The following is a 26,329-nucleotide window of genomic DNA, read 5'->3' as shown; positions in this document are numbered from 1 at the left end:
TTGTTTTCAGACATGTATGATTTGTAGTGAAGTCCTTCTTATTCATTATTAATGTTAGAAATTTGTGTTTTCCTTCTTCTTGATCAGTCTTGCTAGGAGTTTAGCAATTTTATAAATATTTCCAAAGATTTAACTTTAACCTTTGGTGAGTTTTATCTATTGCACATATGTTTTTGCTTTTTATTGATCTGTTATTATTCCCCTTTTTAATTGATTTTTTGTTCATTTATATACTTTCATGCTTTATTTTTAACCTTTTTTTTTAATTCAAAATTAGTTAACATACAGCATAATCTTGGCTTCAGGAGGAGAACCTAGTGATTCACCTCTTACATATGACACCCAGTGTTTATCCCAACAAGTGCCCCCCTTAGTGCCCATCACCCATTTAACCCATCCCCCCACCCACCTCCTCTCCACCAACTCTGTTTGTTCTCTGTATTTAAGAGTTTCTTATGGTTTGCCTCCCTCTGTTTTAATCGTATTTTTCCTAACTTTCCCCTCTGTTTATTTGTGGTGTTTCTGAAATTCCACATGAGTGAAATCATATTTTATCTGTCAAAGACTGATAGCCTTTCTTCCTATCTAATATGTATTTAAAGCTAAATACTTCCTTAATTGTTTTAGTTGTGTCCCATATGCTTTTGTCATGTATTATCTACCAGTAACATATATTTTCTAATTTCCTTTGAGATTTCCTCCTTCAATCATTTTTACAGGTTTCTGTTTTACATTCAAGTATTTGCATACTTTTTGTTATTTGATTTCTTATTGTCATTGATTCCTATTCATTTCTAATTTTAAAATTCTGTTGTTTACACCAAAATATAGTTACTAATTGTTAAATATTTTATGTGAGCTTGGAAAAAATGTATTATCTACTATTTGCAAGTACTCATTATCTGCTTTTTCCTGTTTATTACTTTTTGAAAAAGGGCTAAAATATCATATATTGTGTATTTTCCCTTTATCCTCCCTTCAATTCTGGTAAGTTTTGCTTTAAATATTTTGAATCAACATTAATTTTAATAGAGTGATTTTTATTATCTAAAAAATAATCATCCAAGAAACATGATTACTGGGATCCCTTTAAATCTATTTCTAATACTTCTTTGTATTGATTCATTAATGTTTCTATCCTATATTGTTGTTAGTTCAGAGAAAACATAGTAGGGAATCAAATAGCACGCAATACAAATCAACTGTAGGTTAAAAATATTTAAAAATCCAATGACCCTAAAGAAAATGTAATATATACATATAATATCTGAGCCCTCCAAAAGAAAACCAAAACATTGATGTAACCAAATATGAAAGATTTATTTTTAGAGGACTCCTCTGCAATAAAAAGACCATTTGTTCGACTTGTCAGAAAAATCATACTGTGTGACAAGAAAAATTGTATGGACTATCTAAAAGTCAACACTGTGGCATAACTTATTATGTTTTAGAATTTCAAATGTAAACATTAAAAAAAATAATTCACTAGCTGTGTCTCAGAATTCTCAACATAAACATTCAATTATTGCAGCATATCCACAAATTCATTGCAAGAAAAGACAGTACAAACCAAGAATTATATTTTACATTCAGCTAAAGTAACTTTCAAGAAGAATTGCTATAGAAAACAGTCTTGAAATAAAGAGCATACTTTTCCTAATCTCTACTTAAGAAAACTATGTAGGATGAATGTCAGTTAGTCAAAAGATAATGGCACAACCACAGCAAATGGAGGAAATTATTCCACTTCTTTTTATGAATTAATTCTAGAATAGCGAAGTCTGACAAAAACAAGGCACTGTTGAAGTCACTATAGAGATTTTATAAAACCTAATAAAGTATAGGAGATTAACATGATTACCATTTCCATTCAACACAAGGAGGAACTCAAACAAAATAACGAGTAAAATATCTTGTTCACATTGTTCTCAAAGTGAAGAAGCAGGAATTCCAAGAAGTAGGACTACAGAAAAAATCCTCTTAACTGCTTTTCTCTACATACTCACAATTCAGGTAGATGGAATGGAAATCATGAAAGATACCTCCCTTGTTTTGAGTGGTACAAATAACATAAGCTTATCCTTGTTATAAAGCTTCCCTGTTCTTTTTGGGTAACTGAGTCACTCATCATTTCAACAGCATTTCAGATCCATTTTTTACCTTGTGAATTTACTTCCTTCAGCTTTCCTTCCAGGGTTCAGTAACTCTGATTTTAAATCTATGAACAAAAATAATTGAAAAGAACCACAGGCAAAAAAATATTGTCATTTATTCATCCAACACGTGTTTATTGAACATCTATTCTGTGTGAGATTCTGGATATGTTTCAATGGACTGAAAAGACCAAAATTCTGCTCTCATAAAGCATATATTCTAGAAGTAGAATACAAATAAAAATACTAGCATAACAAATTGAGTAATATGCTAAATTTTTAATTTTTTAAAAATATTTATTTTTGAGATAGAGAGAGAGACAAAGCATGTGCAGGGGAGGGGCAGAGAGAGAGGGAGACACAGAATCTGAAGCAGGCTCTAGGCACAGAGCCCAACGTGGGCCCGAACTTGTCAACCACGAGATTATGACTGGAGCAGAAGTTGGACGCTCAACCGACTGAGCCACCCCGGTGCCCGTTAAAGTACATTTTTAGCTTTCTTTTTTCAAAGTTTATTTATTTAGAGATAGAGAGAGGTAGAGACCACATAAGTGGGGGAGAGGCATGAAGAGAGGGGAAGAGAGAGAATCCCAAGCAGACTCCACACTATCAGTACTAAGTCTGATGTGGGGCTCAAGCTCATGAACCTTGAGATCATGACCCAAGCAGAAATCACGAGTGGAATGTTTTACCAACTGAGCCACCTGGATACCCAATAGTAAAAGATGTTAAGTGCCATGGAAAAGACAGATCAATATAAAGAGGATTGAGATTACAAGGTGGTGAGTTGGAGTCGCAAAATTAAGAAGGTGAGCATAGATCTCATTCTGAAGATAGTATTTGAGGACTTAAAGGAGGTGAAAAAGGTTATTAAGACATATGGATAAAGTTTGTTCTATGCAGAAAAAAAAAACTCCAAAATGACACTCAGGAGCATACCAAGTAGATTCAAGTATGATGTTCAATATGCAAGAAGCCAAAGGAGAGAGATGGAGGGCAGTATTGTAAGGGAGAGTAGTCCCTTACTCTCTAATTTAGGACACTTACTCTCTAATTTAGGACACGAGTGCCCAATAGGCCTTCTAGACTTTTGTAGGAATTTTCGCCTCCATTCTGAGAGAAGCAAGTAGCCATCACACGGTTTTGAGTACGGATGCAAAATGACCGAATATTTTAATAAGATTGCTCTGGCCCCTGTACTGAAAACAGATTCTAAGAAGGCAAACATGGAAGTAGGGAGGCCATTTGGAAGGCTATTACAATAAATCATTTGAAGGGTGATTTTGGCTTGTCAAGGAAGGAATTATTTCTTAGCCAATACTTTCTGTAGTATACAATATATCTAATCTGCCATGCTCATAAATAATTTTAAATTTGTTGATCAGTTGCTTTTACAATAATTGAATGGAGTTTTCTTTCAAAACTAAGTTTCTCATTGATATTTTTTTCCTCTTTTTTGTATCTGTAAGGCATTTCTAATTTTCAGTTTTAAAGGGTTTATAGGCATTTGTCCTAGCACCTTTCCCGAGATTTTATTTTGTCTTATGCAGTAATTGTTCTCTACTAGTTAAGTTTATACAGGAAAATCCTTTGATCTTTTATCAATTTTTCTTTTAGAACTGACATTCTAATCCTGTCTTCTATCATTTTAAATACTATTACTGATACATACTAACACCTTAGTACCTCAAGTACTATATTGGATAGTAAACTGAAATAGTCTATTTATCACAGAAGCACACCATCAAAGGTAAGGATAAAACATACTTTCCATAGTAGCATGGTTTTGCTATAAGTAGCTGTTGGTTAATGAACTAATGTTTTTAAAATTGCAAATCAAATACTTTTATGTGTACATAAATCAAAATAGTACCTATTTGTGTGCATGTGTGTGTGTGTGTGTGTAGCTTGAATTGTTTTTGGAAGTTATTCTATTAAAAACAGTGTACATAAAAATATCAAACATTTTCGTTCAGTATTAAGATTAACAAAAATATACATTTACTGCTTTTTTGGTGTGTTAGTATTTGATGTTGTTTAAATCATTCTGAGAATCCCAAGTGATAAAATTTTTATGCTTATAATTCACTGTACTTTGGCCTCTCAATTTTTAAATCTGTTTCCAAAGAGTTAACATTCTATTGATATGCTTTATTATATTAGCAAATAACTGAAACTGTACAAATAATTGTAAAATCAGAAATGGCTGTGCAGCTCCACTACAATGTCATCTTTTGACAAGAGCCTAATTTTAAGACTCGTAAATGGCAATTCCCTGTATGTGAATAGTTTTTAAAAATGTTTAAGTTCTCTTATGCAATTTTATTTTTTTTTTAATTTTTTTTTCAACGTTTATTTATTTTTTGGGGGGAACAGAGAGAGACAGAGCATGAACGGGGGAGGGGCAGAGAGAGAGGGAGACACAGAATCGGAAACAGGCTCCAGGCTCTGAGCCATCAGCCCAGAACCTGACGCGGGGCTGGAACTCAAGGACCGCGAGATCATGACCTGGCTGAAGTCAGACGCTTAACCGACTGCGCCACCCAGGCGCCCCCTTACACGATTTTAAATATCATCCTAACAAGGTTTTTTTGTTTTTAATTTCCTGTCATCCATTCCTTTTTCAGATTTCCTTAATTTTTACCTCACATCCTTTTTCTATTCTACCATACCGTCCAGGACAGCACATTACATTTACCTGTCACGTGCCCTGAGGCTCCTCCTGGTTGTGACACTTTCTCATACTTTTGTTTCGGAGGTTCTTGACAACCTAAGGAAGAATACTGATCATGCATTTTATAGCATGTCCCTCAGTTGGAATTTGCCTGATGTTTTCCTCATGATTAAACCGTAATTATGGGTTCTTGGAAGAACACAAAAGGTAAAATGCCATTCTTATCACATTTTATCAAGGTTATTCACTATCAACATAATTTACCACTGATGATGTTGACCTAGATTCTCTGAGTTATTATTTATAAGGTTTTTACACTGTAAAATTACTCTTTTCCCCATTCCACACTGTATTCTTTGGAAGGAAGTCACTAGGCAGTCTATATTCCAAGGATGGGGAGTTAGGCTCTACCTCCTTGAATACAGAATATCTCTGTAAATTATTCAGAATTCTTCTGCCCTAGGCAATCCCTCTGTTCTCCCTCATTTACTTACTCAATAATTTCTGTCAGAATGGATTCACACAACTTAAGGAATTTTTTTAATAAGTATAAATAAGCCCCTATGGAAATGGTTATTTTCTGGAGGAATTTAGTCCAAAAGTAGAAAAAATTCTCACTGATCCGTAAATTCTATAGTTGCTTATTTAGAGTAAATACAAATTGCTATCTTGAGGAACCACATAAATTAAAAGTTCATGTTGACTTGGTCACTGGACCATTTGTCCACAGAATCAGAGATGGCCTCAATTGGATCTGCTAACTACCATTCAGGAGCTTATCCTCAGCCTGGGTCTTGAAATATGTCAAATTTGGAATTTTATTCCTTTTTCTCAAGGTTTTTAATTCTCCATGACTCAGGAAAAAATCTTTTTTCCTGCTTACCGTCATTGACTACTTACTTTGAATGATTTCTAGGGACTTTACTGATAGTGTATTGATCAATGCTCTTTTTTCTCTTAAGCATCTTTAAATATAAATTCTGGTTGCTATATCTAGATGGATTTTATTGCTATTTCTCAGTAATCTCCTCTGCCACTTTGAAAGTTTTTGATTTGATGGTGGCCATTTTTATTCCCTTAATTTTCTAACAGTAATTACGAGGTTTAAATTTTATCTCTCTGATCCCCTCCAGCAGCTGTTTCCAGACTGACCTTCTTTGACTTTTTTATGCTTATGAGACCTTTGAATTCCTTTTCTTTCTAATTCTTTCTGAATATCATTGAGCTTATGTGTTAAAATTGAACTGCTTGTGATAGTCACCTTGATTTCTCCTTTGAACTTTCAAAGCTCTGTTTTTCCAGTCTTATCACTAATAAATTTAGATGATTTTTTTATCCCTATTACCACATAACTTATACAAACACATTAATGTATTTGCTTAGTACAAAAGATGGCTTTTCCTGCTACTCTATTGTCTTCACCAAGATTATAAATCTGCATTGTTCATACTGAATTTATTGCTTTGAGAGTCTATACATCATAGTATAGTGTGTGATATTATATATAGCCATACCTCTAAAAGGTGGAAATATTTTAATCAGAATATTACATATGTTATTTGTATATATTTATAATGGGGAAAATAATTTCATATGCATTTTAACATACGAAATATTTTAGAATACAACATTTTACATAGAAACATGTAATTTTAATACACTTTGTTAACCAGGTATACGCTATTGTGTGCCCAACTGTCTTTGCATTCTGCTATAATACTGGTTATTTTTTATCCTGCAACTTTTGTATTCAAATATACAGAATAGTGCAAACATTAAATAAAATTGACTGTCCTGCAATCATTTCCAACACAAAATAGCCACAGTAGTATAAGTTCTGGATTGAACATTTTGTCAATACTGGAAATTAAATTAATACTTTTGTTTACTCCTCATTGTCTTATTTTTTATATATTCATTATATTCATTTTTAACATTATCCTTATTGCCCTGCTAGCTATATCTAACAACTAAATCAACAAAGAATTCCATCTCATATATAGGTCTCCAAATTATGATCGCTTGTGCTATTTTTTTCAAGGAGTAGTATGCCTAATAAGGAATATTGTACCATTTTAATGATACAGAAACTTCAAGCATGTCTTTAAAGGCAACAGATGTTATATTTGCCTCTCCGTCATGTTTAAAGGAACCAAGTTGCTATCTAAGTGTTTATTTCCAAATTGCTTTAGGAATTCTCATTAATGCTAACAATCCTTTAATAGTCATAAGAGTGCTGAGGATAGCATAAAAAATTATTCTATGGTATAATCATTTTATCTCTAAATTGTATAAACATTAAACATGAATTTTTACTGAAAAGATTATTTAATGCATTAAATTTTCCCAAGGATGTTATTGAAATAATTAACAAATTTTTAATTATAATATTCCTTAAATGATTACTTATTTAACCAAATAATCAACCTTTTATTATTTCATTACTAAAGCCCTACTATGCATAAAGCAATCTCCATAGTGCTATAAATGATGAATGTGTATAGGGGCACCGGGATGGCTCAGCCTGTTAAACCTCTGACTTTGGTCAGGTCATGATTTCATGGTTCATGGGTTTGAGCCCTGCATCAGGCTCTGTGCTGACAGCTCAGAGCCTGGAGCCTTCTTCAGATTCTGTGTCTCCTTCTCCTTCTGCCCCTACCCTGCTCACACTTTGTCTGTCTGTCTCTCAAAAATAAACATTTAAAACTGTTTTAAACTTTAAAAAAAACACAAGTGTACAAATAAGAAAATCTTTTAAAATATTGACTATATTCTATGCATCAATTGCTATAGGACTTCACAAAAATTAGTCTTAACACAAATTAACAGCCTTATTATTATGTATTAGTAAACCAGGAAAAGTTAACTTCCAGAAATCATGAAATTAGTGAGTGACAACAGAAATTTGAATCCATTTATGCTATTATGCAATATATAAATGTAATACTATTATTTCTTAACTCCTATGTCAGGTATGCCAACTGCCTTACCTATGTCTCTTCATTTGCCACCTTCAAGAAATCTTAGATTTAAGGTCATTATGTCTTATTATAGATGACACACTTGGACCTCAAAACTCAGATAACTAATTAGATCAGTTTGAGTTGGGATTTAAACTCAGACTTACCTGACACCGAACTATGTGCCATCAACTTCCATGACCAGTAACCCAAATCTATTACCTTCTATAGTGGAGAAAATCCCATATAGGAGTTAGTTTTGTGCAGTTCACAAGAGGGGTGTCTCTACTTGGGCTTAATGTTAAGTGACAGTATAAAGAAGGTATTTTGAAGATGCTAACAGATAATGATTAAGATAAAGAAAATGCAAAGTAGCCTGAACATAATGAAACTCTTCATAGGAGGGGCTGATCAAAGCAATTTCAAATTATCAAGTTATGAGAGAGGACTTACAAACCTTAGATGCTTACTTAGTGAAATTAGCTGAAATGATACTACTAAATTCCAATAGTGTAGTAGCATAAGGGGAACAGCTATCTTCCAGCAAAAAGAAACAAGTATAATTGTGATTGAAGGATTTTGGAACCTTCACATGATTTATGCAAGATGTTATGATAGATTGCTTTCATCACTTAAAGTTTTACGGGTGTCTAGTTTATTTATTTTTTCAATTAACTTAGTGGATTTGGGAGTCTGACATCATATTAAGGGCAGATATGATATGAGGGTAGTAAGGAAATCTTTTCATTGGTTTTCATGATTAAATATCTCATAAATATAAAAGTGAAATATATTGCTATACTTCTTTGAGCCTCAACTTTCTCCCATTCATATCACACCTATATTTTCATGGCCACTTTCATAAAAATCTCAGGATCAAGGAGTCAGTGCACATCATCTGAGCATATCATTATTTATAACCCATTTTTTTAAAGAATATGGCTTGAGGAATTGAGATCTGAGGTAATAGTCTGTTAATTAGTAGAGTTGGAGATAAAGGATTGTTATATTTTAGATATTCCCTTCAGGAAGAATGCACATTTTAATTAGGGTAACTATGGCATTCCCAGAGTAATGTGGATGGAAATTTGAAGTCATGGCACAAGACTTTATGAAGTAGATTATTAATAATGCTAAAATTTTGATAATTTTGTTAATAGGGACAAAGTTGTAGGCAGACTAACCTAAAATAGGATGTCTGTCCTTAATGGACAGAAAATAGAACCCAGCAAACAGAGTAAGCCCAAGCACTACCAGGTACTTCCTATGTAAGAACTCCCTCCAAAGCTGACCCACTCACAACCCAGGCCACAGATGGAGGGCAAGGGCAAGGCAGGCTAGATAACTTCTACATGTTCAAGTGTAGCCAAGATGCAAAACACTTAGATCTGAAAACATGCTATACAGGCATTGTAGAAGATCACTGGATAACTATGGTGGACTCCAGTTCCTGCTTTGTTATCCTTCACACCCTACCGTTGTCTCTACTTTTCTCTGCCTGAAAGGAGCTAAACTGGATAGAATGAGACTTTCTCTTCAAATTAAAGCTAATGCTAAGGTTCAGACAGTACAACAGAGACACTGAGGCCACACTCACTGGCTGGCTATGCAGATAGAGCCATCAACAAAACTACTAAGCCTGACAAATAGCTCTCAACTTACTGGGTCCTAATTTCCTTATTTGTGATTATAAATTAATAATACCCAAAGTTCATATTTACTCAAATGTGTGGTCAGGATTGAATTCACTTCTGCAGGTAAACCACTAAAACGTAAGTAGTATTAAAAATTATTCTTACTGTCCATTAAAACTATTGTGAACAGGAAGTTCATAGGCATCTAAAAATCATTTCACATTTTGGTCATGGGATACCAACTCATTCTTGCCTTGTGTAAACAAAATTATTTTGGAAGGATTTTTACATGTACTAAATTTAAGGTACTCAATATTGTAGCTGCATTTAATGTGGCTTGGGTTATACAGATGATAAAATGGAAGGTGTATTAGAAGTTATATTGGTGGAGACTAAGTTCGAAACAAAGATGACTTTATCAATGAAAATAAGAAAGGAGATCAGGGGTGGTTGTGCTTGAAGTGTAAGAATTATTCTACATGGAAGTTACATAGAACCAAAAACTTTTATAACCATTTATTATAATGTCCTTTTCTAACATACTGCAATTGAACCTTAGAGTCCAGGGATTATCTCATCAGTATATGAAAAGGGTATCTTTTGAGGAAATAAGTGTTATCTTGACTCTCTCTGGACTTGCTGTTTTCTTAGTAAACAGGAAGCACAGAGAGGTAAGTTAAATTTCTGTAAGTCACAAATGAGGGAGAGATATAGGTAGGTATAGGACAAAGGTACTCTGCTAGATGTCTTCACATAAAGGATATTTTAACAATCTATGAAAGTTCTAGAACAATGCTGCATGCAAAAGAGCAAACTTTTTATTATGCATTTGAGGTAATATTTTCTTAAGAGTACATACAAAGTATTGCTCATGACCAAGTAACTTTTAGTAGAAATTTAGAGTCTTCAATAGTAAAGGTAAGTATGTTTCACTTGAGAAAATTTTGACCAATTATATATGGCCTGCTTCCACAATATGTTCCTTTTAGTTCACCACTTTCTTTGTTGAACCACTTTATCATATTTATATAGTTTCAGATTAATCTCTTGTTTAAGCAGTTTATGGACTTTAAATACATTGCCAAAGAATATTGAGGGGGATAATAAGTTATAAATATAAAAGCTAAATAAAGGACAGTACAAGATACAAGGGCACATATAAAGATTTTTACTGAGAATCATCTGTCAGGCACTATATGTATGTATATATAAGGCACACATATTTTATATATATATAAATGTATAATGTATAATATATATTGTATAATGTATAATGTTTATGTATATGTGTATGTATAATGTAATGTATATTATAATGTATATTATAAACGTATAATATATATATATAACTTATCTGTCTCTATGTCAATTATTTGATGCTACTTTGTTTCTAAACAAGATGTCCCGTTACCAGAGCTCATGATGTCTCCACTTTACCATTGTCTATTTAAATAGCAAAGTAACCTTTCAAGTATGTGCCATTGAGACATTTAAGTTTTTGACTTACTCTGGGATTATTTCATGAGTCCCCAAAACCACACATCCTAGCTCTAGCTTCATCTTTTCCCAAATACCCCACTTATTACCACCAGAATAACTTGAAATACAAGTTAATCTTCTAAAAGCACCTAAACACCAACTTACCTCTCAAACATCTTCTGTGCCTCTCTTATTCCATGTCCCGCAGCAAAAAATCTTCTGCTGGATTTTACAGCATGCACATCATCTGGCCACACTCTACTTTACTACCGAACTTCATTTTGCTTTCATGAACCATGTGTTTTATTCAGATCTTTCTCTGTTATCCCTAACTCATGTTTTGTCCTTCTATGCCTCTGTTTAACTTCCTACATTTCCTTGGATCAGTTCTAGTCTTTCATTCATCTTTTATTTATATCCATATTTTAGACATACTTCAAGTTCCACCTTCCCCAATTCATACAGATTTCATTCTCAGTTATGCCCTAACTTCATGGTCTACACTGCTCAGCTACCTTAATATTCTCACAAGTATTTTTGCCAATAAAAAGATCATGGAAGTCTCTGTCATCTTCCTGCAGCTGCACTGGACCTTTTCTAATGCTGATTCCCTGGGCTCTTTCTCCGTATCTTTCTTATATTTTTTCCTATTTCTCTTCACCACAGGCTCTGGAAACTGGTCAGATTTTTTTTTCTTTACTCATTAACTTCTCTCACTTAATGTTTTCTTTTGCCTAAGATGTGCATCAGTCTTTCCCAATCATCCATATACCTCAAATACTTATGAAGCTCCCAAGACATATGCTTGGATTCATTTAATTTTAAAGAGTTTATTTTTCATAGGAAAATGTGTAAGAAAAATAAAATAGCATTTGTTGTAGATATGTGAAAGACTTATTACGAAACCCAATAAAAATACTAACATTTGCAACCACAATGAGGCAATATAAATCCCAAATCCTCCCAAGTGCTGTAGAATGATTCACTATTTCATATTTGTAAATCTTCTCTACTGATGCCCCAAGTGCTACAGAGAATAAATAGTGGACCCTGCCATGCTTTAGACTTAACCATTTAAATTTGACATTTGAAATTGTGTCTAAATAGAGGTCATAATTTTCTTAGATTAGGATGAGTTTTACTTAATAATTTTTTATGAATAACCCCCCTCTCCCCCAAGAAACTGACATTTATATACACAAACCTTTATCATTTCATTAATGGGAAGATTAAAAAATGGTGAATCTACATAAACAATGGCTGGCTTAGGGACCCATACTCAGCCATAGATCATTCAAAAATAAACAATGAACAAAGGAGGTTGATAAAAAAAAATCCATACAATACATAGTTAGCAGAACCAACTGTTTTGATTTCCTGTCCACTTCAAACTCAAAATAAAGTTGAATTCATCATCTTTAAAAAAAGACAGGCTGTACCACATCCAGTCATGGAGTCTCAAAATGTTTACATATTATACTTCTATATCTACTTTTCTCCTATAAAACTGATCGACCATAAAGCCTTTTATGTTCTTCTTAATCTCTATCTAAAATGTCCTTCTTATCCACACGGAAACCACTGTGGTATAGGCCCTAGCACTTATATCCTAACCACCACAATGGTTTCTTCATTCATCCAAATCCATTCTGCATTTTGCAGCCAGGTTAAACCAGAGTAAAACATCACTTCCCTCATGTCATTGTCCTAACACCCCCACCTCCCACCACTACAACCGACATTTTGACAGGAAAGATGGTGCTACTTCACTGAGTAACCAAGATCACTTTCAACTTGTTCCCCAATTTTCCAAATTTCATTTCTGTTTCCTAATCTGAACTCCCCAATCACTGTCATTAATAATATGTATTTTTATATATGCAAAATTCACTTTTACCTCTTAGCACTTTTACCTCTTAGCTCTTATCATATACAATGTGGCTCCCCTGGCAGTGTGATTCCCCTGCTTTCCACTCACACGTATCTCAACTCCTCAGAATTTAGTTCACTGCCATGGCCACCTTCACTCACTCACACACACACACACACACACACACACACACACACACACACACCCTCCACTGCCCTCACATCCTCCTTGGCTCTCTTCCTCTGCACTTTCTGTTGTTGTTTGTAGCTTGAATTTCACATAGATATGTATTTGTAATTGTATCCATTTATGTATAATCTCCTTAAGCAGAACATATGTTCCTTCCAAGAAGAAACAGTATCCTTATTTTGCACTCTCACTGATTGCTACATCTAAATACATCTTTAATTGATATTCTGACTTTATATTAAATAAAACGAAGTATATTAAGAAAGTTCGTGACATGAAATTAATGACAAAATGTTTTTGGAGAATTAATTGATACTTGACCTCAAACAAGTGATTTATATATTCCAAATTACATTTCCCATTTTCAAGAACATTTGGAAAGGATACAGTTTTATGAACCTCAACGGATCCTACAAGTCAAACAGGGAGATTTTACTACGGAGATCTCATACATATTTTCTTTATTGCTGATAGCACAAAAAATTAAGATCTTTCTTTAAACATTTTTGTTTAAATGTTCATTTATTTTTAAAATTTTTTTAGATGTTTATTCATTTTTGAGAGAGAGAGAGAGAGAGAGAGAGAGCGAGCAAGCAGGGGAAGGGCAAAGAACGAAGGAAACACAGAATCAGAGCAGACTCCAGGCTTCGAGTGCTCAGCACAGAGCCTGATGCAGGGTTCCAACTCATAGACCATAAGATCATGACCTAAGCTGATGTTGGATACTTACCTGACTGAGCCACCCAGGTGCCCCTAGGATCTTTCTTTAAATGGAAATTATTGTCTTTACTAATATAGGTCCCTATTGTCTTTGGTACATTTCAAAATGCAACTTCTTACCTATTAAAAATAACAATCCAGTTCTCAATGTCTGCTCTCAAATCAGTAGAACAAATCATGCCCCAAACCATTACCAAAATAACTTCCTTTTTCCTGCAAGCATTGCAAAATAAAAATAAAAATAAAAACTTCAATTTCAAATGGTAAAATTCTTCAAATTTTAGACATTGAAAACATGACTCTATATATCCTAAACCACCATTTACCCTCTGGTCTATTGCCACTGAACATTTAATTGTGACCCTACTGAATGTTCTAACATTTTGGAACCATTTTCTTTTGAACAATAACAGCAATAAGATTCAGGTGGCTGGAGAAGAGCCACAATAGATGGCTTCCAATTACATGTTGGTGCCCTTGAAGGCTTTGTGTTGAGGCACTACGGTGGGAATTATTTATTAGGAAAATACTGTCCATTCTAAAAGACAGGTCAGACCACTGCATAGTATACTGACGGCTCTATTTCTGCTTTTTGGAAATAGGTTATGTTGAACATCAGTGCAATGATAAAGAAGAGCACTTATAAGCAGGCTTTAGGAACCTAGCACCAGTAGACATAAAATAGATATATTGCACCTATGGAACGTTATCCTTTATTTCCAACACAGATCTCATTGTTGGAATCTCCATGAATATTCTAGGATTATTTCTTTTCACATAGTCTGAGGAGACAATCATGTGGCACCACTAAGATATTTGTGTAAAAACTCTTGAAAAGATTCCACAGGGTGAGCATTGATAAAAGGGCTGGGTGTGAATGGGTATTTGAAGCAAACTTGTCTAGAAAAGCTATGTCAAGTCACTTTGGTCATGTGTCTGGAAAAAGAATACAGTGTGAATACCAAGAAGCTTTTCACAGGCTTCATTGACCAATCTTCATTCTTAGTAACTTTTTTAAACGTATACATGTAGATCATTAAGACTAAATTGAAAACCTCTGACATGTTCACCTGGATTCTCATTCAGAGTAATGAATAAAAGCCATACTGTTCTTATCATTTGTCCAGTCTGATTCAAATCCTAGAAAATTCCATGGGAGTAGGTACTTATGTAAATTCTTTCCAGTCATAGTTACTTTAAAATACATAATATACGGCAACTTTTTGTAGTATAAGTATTTATATCCATACTTCAAGGTGATATTTTTTTCACTTGATAACATAAAAGATTCCTATCGTGGGTACTTTTAATTCAAGAGTTTTTGGAGTAGTATAATTTTGTGAGATTATTAATTATTGGCCATATCAGAGTAATGATGGACAACTCCCATTATTTGAATGCTGATATTTGATTCAAACATATATTTGGTTCCTTTCACAACACTGGTACACAGGAAATATGGGAAATCCTGGAAGAGTTAAGATACTCAGTATTTGGCAACGTCTTTCCCATGGTCAGCAATTCAAAGTGAACTTTTTCCTAGGATCTCTAAAATGCTGTAATTTCATTGAAAGTGGGCTCCACTCAACCGTAATGGATTTGTTTAGAGACACATTTTATGACATGTACTCTTTACCTGATGACTTAATCAGAAAAGTCTTTATACAGAATTCATGTTGTCCAAATATTTATGTGTAAAAATAAGTAGACCAAGTATATTCCATTAATTAAGATATGGCCTCAAGGAGCCTGAGTCTGAATCTAGCATTGTAGCTTTCTAATGTTGAATTTGGGCCAGCCACTTGGTGTCTTAGAGTTCTAGATTTCTTATCTGTTAAATGGTTGCTGTAAATGATTACATAAGACTATGCATAGTCTTAGTAATATATATTAATATATATAAACTATATATACTTTATGTAATTACATTATAATCTATAGAAAGTGATTTATTATATTTTCTGTAGGTAAATTGGCTAAAATATGTGTGGTGCTGCATTCCATCTCAGAATATTCAATTAGTAATGAATTGTTCTCATTTTGGTTATTCCATTATTATTTATTTCATCAGTAAAGAGATCTTCAGTCTTACTTATTATAGTACCCCTAAGGATCATGTGTTCAATATTTATGGAATAAATAAATGAATAAACCAAAATTATACTCAAAGTACAAAATCACTATAATGAAATGTCTATTACATGGGAGAAAATATTGACTCCTGACAGATCCTTGAGTGCTTAAGCACAGTCACTCACAATTAAGGCAAAAAATGACCTATAGAATGAATAAAAAGGGAGTAACTTTTCAGACAGGTTTGCTTTGTAATCTAACACAGAGGTAGTCAGAAAAGTTAAGGACTTCCTGCCTTATGTCCCTTTTGCCTTCATAATGCAACTAATTAAGCTCCATCAGCAGATTTATCTCCTTACTATGGTGGGAGACCACATGTGAACTTAGGCTAACATCATCTGAGCAGCCCTAGATTGCCTTATAAACTTGAAGTCACTCCTGATTCGACCATAGCACCTAGTTTTTTTTTTATAAATTCCATTTACAGATATGACTATTGGAGGGATAATAGAGATGATAGATACAGGAGGACAAATAGATCAAGAAGATGGTCTCATGATAATAAGAACTTGGTTGGAGGGAAAATGGGTCAGTAAGGAAAAAACACTATCTTTTTTTCAAGACTGTATACAATGCATATAATCAAGGAAGGAAGTGTATATTTTCTTCATAGCTGTCTTGTGAGATGCATTCAATTTCCCGTCTTGAGACTTGATTCTTCTATGAGGAATTGCATCTAGATGCTACTGAAAATCATCTGTAACAAAGCTACAAGCTGTCTGTCAATGTCTGTTAACCTGTTCTCCGGATGTGCACCACCTGTGTTATCTTTATTCTGGGATCACATTCTATTTCCCCCACTTTTTGTGGAAGTATACTTAACAGTGTTATATTACTTTCAGTTGTAAAACTTAATGATTCAACAGTCCTATACGTTACTCAGTGCTTACACCAGTGAGTGCAGCCTTATTTCCTACGCTGTACTTCTTCATCCCCTTTATTTCACCCATCCTTCCATACCAACCAAAGCAATCTAGAGAGATGATGCCATTCTATCAAAATATACAAAGCTTATTTCACAGAACTATAACAAGTAACACTAAGTTTTTTATGGAATCAGCAAAGACCCCAAATAGCCAAAGCAATCTTAAGAAAGCTGGAGGTATCACAGCTTCATCAAAGCTAGAGGTATCACAATTCCATATTTGTAGATACATTACAAAGCTGTAGTCATCAAAACATTGTGGTACTGGCACAAAAACAGGCACTTAGATCAATGGAACAGAAAACAGCACCCAGAAATAAACCCACACTGTTATGGTCAATTAATCTACACCAAAAGAGGCAAGAATGGGGAACAGACTGTCTCTTCAACAAACAGTACTGGGACAAATGGACAACTACATTCCAAAAAATGAAACTGGACTGCTTTCTTACACCAGACACAAACTAAAAATGGATTAAAGACTTACATGTGAGACCTGAAATTGTAAAAGTGCTGTAAGAAAACATATGCAGTAATCTGACATTGGCCATAGCAACGTTTTTCTAGATATGTATCTTCAGGCAAGAGAAACAAAAGCAAAAATAAACTATTGTAACTACACCAAAATAAAAAGTTTTTGCACAGTGAAGAAAGCCATCAACAAAATGAAATGGCAACCCCTGAATGGGAGAAGATACTTGCAAATGACAAATGCAATAAGGAGTTAATAACCAAAATATAAAAACAGCTTATACAACTCAATAACCCAACAAATAATCTCTTTAAAAGGGGCAGAAGACCTGAACAGACATTTTTCTAAAGAAGATATAAAGATGGCCAACAGATACATGAAAAGATGCTCAGTATCACACATCAGGGAAATGCAAATCCAAACCACAATGAGATATCACTCCTCACTTTTTAACAACTCTGTGGTCTTAACTGTTCCTTTCTCCCGAAGATAGGTTCACATCTAACTTTGGATTTGCAATCTGGAATATCTGCCTTCAGAATAATAAGGTTAGCATCATTCCTGTAGTGAGACTTATACCTTTGATAGATCTTATTAGGATATTTTGATTTTTCATCCAGAATAATCTCATTAGGAAAAAAATATTTTTTAAAGGTTTAAAAATAAAGACAAACATGGAAGATACGGTTCAAGAAAAAGCTTTTAGAATGTGACCACAAATTGGATACGGGAGCTTAAGTAACATAAAATATCAAATATTATGTTAGAAATCAACATCCAATAATTTGAAGGAAGGCACCTTTAGAAGTAGGTAAAGCAGAAAACGGACTTTTGTCTCAAATTATCACATGTGATTTACACACATTTTTCACTTAAATAATCCTATCTTACCTACTTTGTCTGAAGTACTATAGAACTGTGGAAAGCCAAATAGAGATCACTCTGCCTTTGAGGGGAGGCTTACCTGTTCCTGCAATTCTTTCCATGGAAAGAAGGGACCTTCACTTTGTTTCCCAGGACAGTACAGTATGGAAATGATCGTTTTTCTTCCCTCTCCATCGTCTCACTTGCCCCTCTCTGTAAGAGAAGCCATAATTTTCTCAGGAGAGAAATGAATGAGAGCCAGACATCTATTAGACCATGTGAATCAATAAAATATGTCTTTTTACATACACACAACTTCAACAACCAAATACACACACAACAACAGGAACTTCTCTGCTAATCTCTGTTCTTGTAGTTAGGACTGAATTATCCATTAGGCACTGTAGACACATTGGCTAGAATTTCACAATACTTCTGGAGGCCCACAAAAAATATTTTCATTTCCCTTAAAATCAGAATAAAATTTTAAGTTTAGAAAAATGATTTAACCTACAATATAGTGTATTGATATTGTTATCAGGGCAGTCATGTGCTGTCACGAAAGCAAAAGCATCTAGGACCCAAGGAAGCTGGAATGCATCTGTGGTGCCAGGTTTGTGAGGCAAGCCAAGATTTTTCACATGGCCACATGGGTAAATTACGACAACCGGATTCCACAAATTAAACATAACTTCTTAAAGTTTAGATTTGGGAATAATAGACAATTTCATCTTGCCCTCAAATCCTAGCCATTACTCCTAACAGAACATTTCAAAATCATCGTAATTGCGAGTTAATAAGCATGGCATGACTGTTAATAAAATACACACTGTTCTTTGAACCTTGTCTAGCTTGTTGTGGATCTAAGCCTGAAGAGGGAATTGATAAATTATTCAGTCCTCCTGTAGAGGGTGGAGGAGCTTCAGTAATATACCCTCCAGACCGAGAAGGCACTTCAATACTTTAATAACAACAACAAACACACACAGACAAAAAAAGTAAGCCACTCCATAGGGTTTACAGAGTTTTAGTCAAGGTAACTTACTGACAGAGGCAAGTAAACGACAGGCAGTACACAACGCTACACAACAACTCCACCACCCACTCCAGCCCTCAAGCCACAGCTTTTATAGAGTAAGAGGCCCGGTGGTGTATCACAGGTTAGTTATCTAAAATAAAGCCATCTGTGCACCAGATGATCTCCACCAATTATGTTAAGTGAAGCCTTCTGTGAACCAGTCATCTCTACCAGTTATCTAAAGTTGTGCCACCTATGCACCAGAGGTGAGAACAAGATGGAGGAAGGGCCAAAGGTGGAGTCAGTGTTTTCAGCACTCCTGCATTCCTATCACGACATCTTTATGACCTGTACAATCTTTGCACAGCATTCTTTCGGGATGACTCTAGAGGCAGAGATTAGGAGATTAGGAGGTGACTTACATCCTTATGCCACAGCAGCAATAGAAACACCAATATGAGATTCCCCAAAGTGACCCAGGAAAGGGGTCTTTTCTTCAGCTCTAACAGTCGAGCAATTGCGAACTTCAATTTAAGTGATGGCCAATGACAGGAAGACATTTCCCAATGCAACTGTAAGGAACATCAGCAATAGGAGGCTAGGGGTGATAAGACTAATGTTTTGCAGGCAATACATATGGCCAATCTTACTTTAACAGCAACACAGTAGCTATTTGGTCCCCATGAGTCAAAATACCATCCCTGGCTTTTCACCATTCCTTATTCTTGAGGGCAAAAAGCCCTCTAGTTACTTCCTGATGAAAAGGGACACAGACCAAGATTTGGGGAATGAACTTGCCTTGCATCTGATTGCAAATATTCCCTAGCATTAGGTTGAGCCCTCACCCTTCATGGAACTGTTATTTTAGAACTCTTGGGTGTAGGCTTAGATATCTATTCTACATTTTTAATGAGGTAAATTAATTTGGTTAAACAGTAGTCTCAGGAGGTTGTCTTCCAGGTGGGCTCTCACAGGCCTATAGTATATAAGCACTTGAGTAGAAAATTAACAATACATCCAAGTAAACCACAAAAATTCAGGATCCAGCCTAGTTTTATAGGTAAACAATAAATATTCAAGGACAATCAGAACTAGACTCTAACATCCACAAAGGCGTGTTACTGAAACATAATTTCTTTTTCCTAAAATCATCCTCATTACTAGCAAAGGTAAACAAACTAAGTTATTTGAACAAGTTCAGTTTTAACAAACTTGGCCTGGTTATTTACCTAAGTACAGCAAGAATAGTGAGTGGCCATTTAGGTTCTTTGAAATCTACTTTGCTGGAGCTTCTCTCCCTCTTTTTTTTTTTTAAGATTTTTATTTTTTAAGTAATCTTTATACCCAACATGGGGCTTAAACTCACAACCCCAAGATCAAGAGTCGTATGCTCTACCAACTCAGCCAGCCAGGTGTCCCAGGATTTATGGATTTTTACTGTATCTAAATAATACCTCAATAAACACTATTTTTAAAAGGAAACAAAGCAAAAAAAATGAGTATTAACCATTCATCATCACCATCCTTTCAGGCACTTGTGGAAACAATGCCCCAGAGATCATCAGATAAGCCTGTTCTATTGATAACAAAGCTGAGGCCAAACGTGGTCTCTGATTTCCAAAGCCAATAAAGCAATATGGAGTACAGCTGGAGTGAGAGCCTCTTTGGGGCTCCTTCCTCACAGGTCAGAACCCTCTAGGTAATAATGGTCAGCTTTGATGACCTGGGCCTTGTCCGTGTTGAGGAAACCAAAGACACAGGCCCAGTGTAACCCATAGCACTCTCATAGTGGGGTATCAGACATACACAAAACAGGAATTCCAGGCCAGCCCAAGGAATAGCCTGGAAGAGTTGTCTGCTGGAGCTTCTCTTAAGGAATTTCATAGTTGGCCTTTAACAGTCTTTCAAGGCTGAGAGCCAAGCTCTTGACATACTGATACTTGACATCAGGCTTACAGGGAATACCTACCTATTTGGGTTAATTCCTCTTTTGTTGAAGTAAGTCCTCAAAATATCTTGAGGTTCCCGAGCCTGCTCAAAGATATCTATTCACATCTGAGCCTATGTGTGTTTCTCTCAAATAGGATATTCCACTCAAAGCCTGGGTAATATAACTGATGTTTCCAATGGTGTCATGTTATAAGGAGGATAGATTTTTATTGAATTTATGCAAATAACTATAATTGATTTCACATTGTGTCACTGCCACATGCCTCAGTCAAACCCTTCTGGATATCAACTTACATGTAATTCACAACTCACATCTAGCATTAATACCTGTACTCTAGAGCCTGTACTATCATTTCTATCTTTAATAAAGCCTCTTATTGATTAGCATTCCGACCCCATTGGCTTCCCTTAACCAAAGCATATATTGGTCCTAATATCTTTCACTAGATGGGGAATAAAAAGTTTCTAGTAATGCAAAAAACAAGCAAAAGCCTATCATTCCTTTACTCTTTTAGGACTGGGAAGGCTTGTATTTTATCAATGACTATCTCCAGTATTACCTTTGTCTTAACCAACCTGATGATACCCTGGAATTTTACTGACTGATTTGGCCTTGAATCTTGTCCATCTTCCCCTCCCATTTTGGTGACTTTAATTATGCCTGTAATGATTTGGCTTCTTCTGACAGGGAGGATAAATCATCACAAGTTATGCAACCTGAATTTAGCAGAAAATGGGGATGATGTCTGCCGATCTGTAGACAGAAACTACTTTGTATGATAATTTGTCCCCCATAACCATTAATTGCCTTTACCCTTCCCCCCAAATTTTAAGGTTTTCCACAGGTGTGTGCATTCAGTTCCAATGTCTGTTGGAGCTAGTTGTGTCTGTTAGTGAAAAACCAAGGAATTATTAATTCAACATTTAGTGCCTCCAGTTACCCCTTATTATACACGCTAGAGGGTAATGTTGACTTAACCCCTACTCTCCAGGGGTTCCTTCCTCCATTAGTAGAGGTGCACTTGTTTTTGTGAGCCTTCCTTCAAGGGAGTAAACTGGTGTACCTTAGGCAATACCTTCCATAGGCTTAGCAAGACTGAATTTGGTTGTTGGCTTCTATTTTCTCTCAGGGTCCCAGATAATATTAAATCTTGCCATAGGTGTTTATGAGGGACATTAATAGGTCCCTTTTCACCATCAGCAAGGCTCTTTGTTTTTCCTAATTTTTCAACCTATTTCCCTTAAGATGGATTTTTTTGGTTTCACTTGAGTCAGCCACCACAGTGGCTACTCTAGCAATGTGTCGATACTAAAGTCCTGTACTATGCCCCCAGGACTGACTGTATGATGTCTTTCATACCTGAAGAAAGTAAATTTAGAGGCCAGGGCCTCTAAAATTCTGAACATAAATGTCATGTTTCATTCCTAGTTCATGTATAATTTCTTGTAGTTCTTCCATAGAGGTCCAGTGTAAGAGAGGGAAGGGAACATCCCCTTCATTAGACCAAGTTATCTCAACACTAGCATTTTTCCAATCAGTCAGATTAGCTAAGCACCTGCAATTCTAACCCAAGCCTGTGGTATATAATCTTTGTCATAAGGCAAGTTGAGCAGTGATTGAGGCCAACAAAAAAAATATTTCTCAAAATAGATAAGAAAGTGGCAGGTGTTTGACAAGGTAATTAAGAGAAGCAAAGCCGTTTTTAAAATAAAATTGACAAAGGGGTACCTGGGTGGCTCAGTCAGTTAAGCGACTGACTTCAGCTCAGGTCATGATCTTGGGGCTTGTGAGTTAAAGACCCACATTGGGCTCTCTGCTGCCAGCACCAAGCCTTCTTTGGATCCTATTCTCTGTCTCTTCCTCTTCCCCGTTTGTGCATGTGCGCACTCTCTCAAAAATACAATTGGCAAAAAAAATCTAAGAATATGAAGTCTGAATGCATATAGGATTTTAAAAATAATGCTTTAATTAGTAATAATGATCCTGCAAAAAAAGAACATTCTTGCATAGACTTGTATGTAACAAGAACTCAGAACCTAAACACCTGATGGCACAAGAAGAGAAATCTAGACCAGAGAGATAATACTCTTAACTGTATCTGGTTAAATGCCTAGAAATAAGAAATTAGAAATTAATGTAAAAACCTCTGAGAAATAAAGTGTGTGATAGAATTACTACACATTTTATTATTATATCAGAAGATTCATAATTTTAATCATTGTGATATCCTTGTAAAGTCCCAAATTAAAAAAATTTGGAAGCCAAATTTGATTTGTAGAATGTCTTTGATATATGAGTACAACTCCACCTTTCCCATTTCTACTCATGGAAGATTTGTACCTTTTTGTGACAAATTTTAAGCCCATGACAATAGCATGTTTTGAGCAAAGAACCAATTTTTCTAACAAGTCCATTTGTTTGGGGCAGATCTGCATAATTGGCTGTTTGGTGTCTTTTAATTTTATCCCTCTTAGCATTTTCTCTGTACTATTTCATCATTTTATACTCTTTGACATATTCTCATTTGTGAAATTTTAATTTCCAAAATAAACTCAAGTTTGAGTGTAGAGTCTATTTTACTTTCCTCCGCATTCTCTGAAACCTTGGTGACACAAATTTGAATATCATAAGAGTAAAAAGGTGTTGGATAAACATAAGTGAGTATATTTGAATTGTAATTTAAATTGATAGAGAAAGCAGTGCATCCTATTAGCTAAGGCCAGACCATTTTCTTAGATCAGGTTCATTTCCAAAGCTCTCTCATTATTTCTTTTTTCCAAAGAGCCCTTTGCAAGAGGAGCTAGCAGATTCTCATCAGTGAAAAAGACAAGCTTCATCGTCAAGAAGGATTATGCTGCTTATTCACAGGGGCAAGCTATGAGAACCAACAGCGGCCAGCCCATCACCAATCTGTAGACTAGAAATACCTTAGTCCATTAACATATAAGGAAATTGAGGACACTAGTGCCATGGGCACAAGCATCCACATAATTATGAATTTCCTTATCCTAGAAGCTTTTTCCGTAAAGCCCGTGTTTTCACATATTTATTTATTTTCAAATTTATTTGGTGGCAAAGTCTCAATATATGTCACCGCTCCAACAGTGGCCACCAGAGGAATTTTTAGATTGGGAATAAATGAGATATTCTCCATGCATGAAGGAAAAAAGTTTGTTTTCATTTCAACAACTATGTGTGCTGCACTTGATTTTATACTCACAGTCTGTCCAGACCAAAGTGTCTGTAAAGCTGCAGTGGGTTGTGCTCTTTTCAGCTTGACAAATAGCAATTTGGTGCAGTTGGAACTTCTTATTAAACTGTGGCAGGTTGGGGAGTCCAGAACGAACAGAATTCTCCTAAATGATTGGCTGGGGGATTTGTGTTAGCTTAATTGTACATTTGCCCTTTGACTAAAATTAGAGATTAAGTCCCCTCCCTGGGAACTGCAACTGAAGTTAGTAAGAAGTTAGACTGCACATTCTAATTAGATCTTTCCTAGTTCGTACTGCCGTGGAGTTCTACCTTGACAACAACGCACCGTTCCATTATGTTCTCTTTTAGAAAAGAGTTTCCTTTCACACTTTAGGCGAGGCTGTCTCCGTTTTATATTAATATTAGCTCACCGATTGTGATTGTACAGTGTGTGGGAGGTCGGTAGAAAGTGAGTTGTGGGCATCCTGCCTAGCACCTTTCACTTTCCCTTTGTCATCATGTCAGGTTTGGCACAGCATGGTTTTGTCCTAACAAAGACGACTTTCCAAGGATCTCGATGCTGGTCAGGTGGCTCATCAGCAAAGTGGTTCAGTGCTTGATACAGCTCTGTGTAATAGTTCACAATTCTCAGCATCACCTGAGAACATCTTTAATTATAGTATTGAGTTTTTCAAATGCCATTTTTGAAACATAAATAAATATCTATTACCACAGAAGAACCTATGTCAAAAATTTCAAGGTAAAAATGGTCATGGCATTCAAATCCACAGAGAATATCAGCTTCCTCTGTAATACATATTTTTCTTAGTGAAAAATAGAGTGATTATTGAGGATTATTTGTGGGAAGAGAACTCCTTTCCTTTTTTTTTTTTTTTTTTTTTTTTACCCTCTGCGTATTTTTTCGTTGATGTTGTTTCTGTTCTTCTGGATCCTCTGTAACCTGTTCCCAGAAGAAAAAAGAGGAAAGCCATATTGTGCAGTCAGTTATGATCTGCGTGTTTATTAGCCTCTAAAATTCTCTAGCTGATGCTTGCCTGTGCTTCATGACTGAGTGGTGAATCATCTGCACAAGGCCCTGAGAAAATGATGCAATCCTTTGAAGTTTGCCAAGACTTCCTGCATAATGGTTAGGTGGAAAAAGTGAATTACTGCCTTTTGAAAAAAAAAAAAAAAAGAGATCTTAAAAACATTCTAGTCCATAAAATGTGGAGATGAGAAGACTTAAGTTTTAAGATTTCTTCTGAAGCAAATATTCTATGAACCTATGATAATTTCTTTCCCTAAAGTGATAACATCTCACTAAGCTTTACTTCTCCTAGGAAACAGACAGCAGGCTGTGATCATAGAAGAAAATAAAAAGAATATCTACAGTCTCTGCTTCTTTATTAATTAAAATGAACACGTTTTAAAAACTTTTAAATTAGGCATTTTCTTAAATGCACGGATGGAGCATATGTCTCATTTACTTTCCTGAGGCTTTTGATGTCATTTTCTCCTGTGTGAGGAGGCAAGTTGAAATGCATCAATGTCATAGCACCCTCCAAGCCTATTTCCAGATGTAGGGCTTATCTTCTAACCAGGCTATGGCATCATTTCCGTTTTGTATTATAATAATGTATATAGAAACCTTTATCTCTTCGAGTTTTAATAACTTGAGTTTATGACTTATATTCCAGACTCTAAAATAGGATGCATTTTATGGCTTTCAGGCATAGTTATTATATAGCAAGATGAATAGCAAAATCAAATACTTGTCATACTTTAAAGTCAAACAGAGTTGAAAGTACTTTCTATACTCAAAACTCATCAGAACTGACGTTAGCACAAAGTGGAAGTTAAAGTCACATTCCTTTACATTATTTTTTGTGATTTAAGGATGAGTCTATCTTTCCTGACTCTCCCATCCCCTTTTTATATGAAGTACATTGGCAGTATGTTGCTAATATATTGACGAAGGTCTCAAAAATTCCAACTGTTATGATGTGCATGAAACATGACCGAGAATTGAAATCTTCTTACACAATTTTGTACAATGCCTTTAAGATCTATTCAAGAAACCTCCATTAACAGGGTA

At 35.1% G+C, this 26,329-nt stretch overlaps 1 long non-coding RNA gene across 1 annotated transcript in view; it reads right to left on the bottom strand.

Annotated features, from left to right (window-relative positions):
* The window catches only part of LOC106982282 (uncharacterized), a 458,722-nt gene that overhangs the window by 220,057 nt on the left and 212,336 nt on the right, over nt 1-26,329 (bottom strand). Inside the window, exon 6 of the long non-coding RNA XR_008299853.1 lies at nt 18,174-18,286. This is a non-coding gene — a long non-coding RNA (uncharacterized LOC106982282). The remainder of the gene's footprint in view (nt 1-18,173; nt 18,287-26,329) is intronic.

The sequence above is a fragment of the Acinonyx jubatus genome, chromosome A1 (assembly GCF_027475565.1).
Source record: "Acinonyx jubatus isolate Ajub_Pintada_27869175 chromosome A1, VMU_Ajub_asm_v1.0, whole genome shotgun sequence".
Taxonomy (NCBI): Eukaryota; Metazoa; Chordata; class Mammalia; order Carnivora; family Felidae; genus Acinonyx; species Acinonyx jubatus.
The sequence above is the reverse complement of the archived record's forward strand: the minus strand, read 5'-3'. Positions and strand labels throughout refer to the sequence as shown.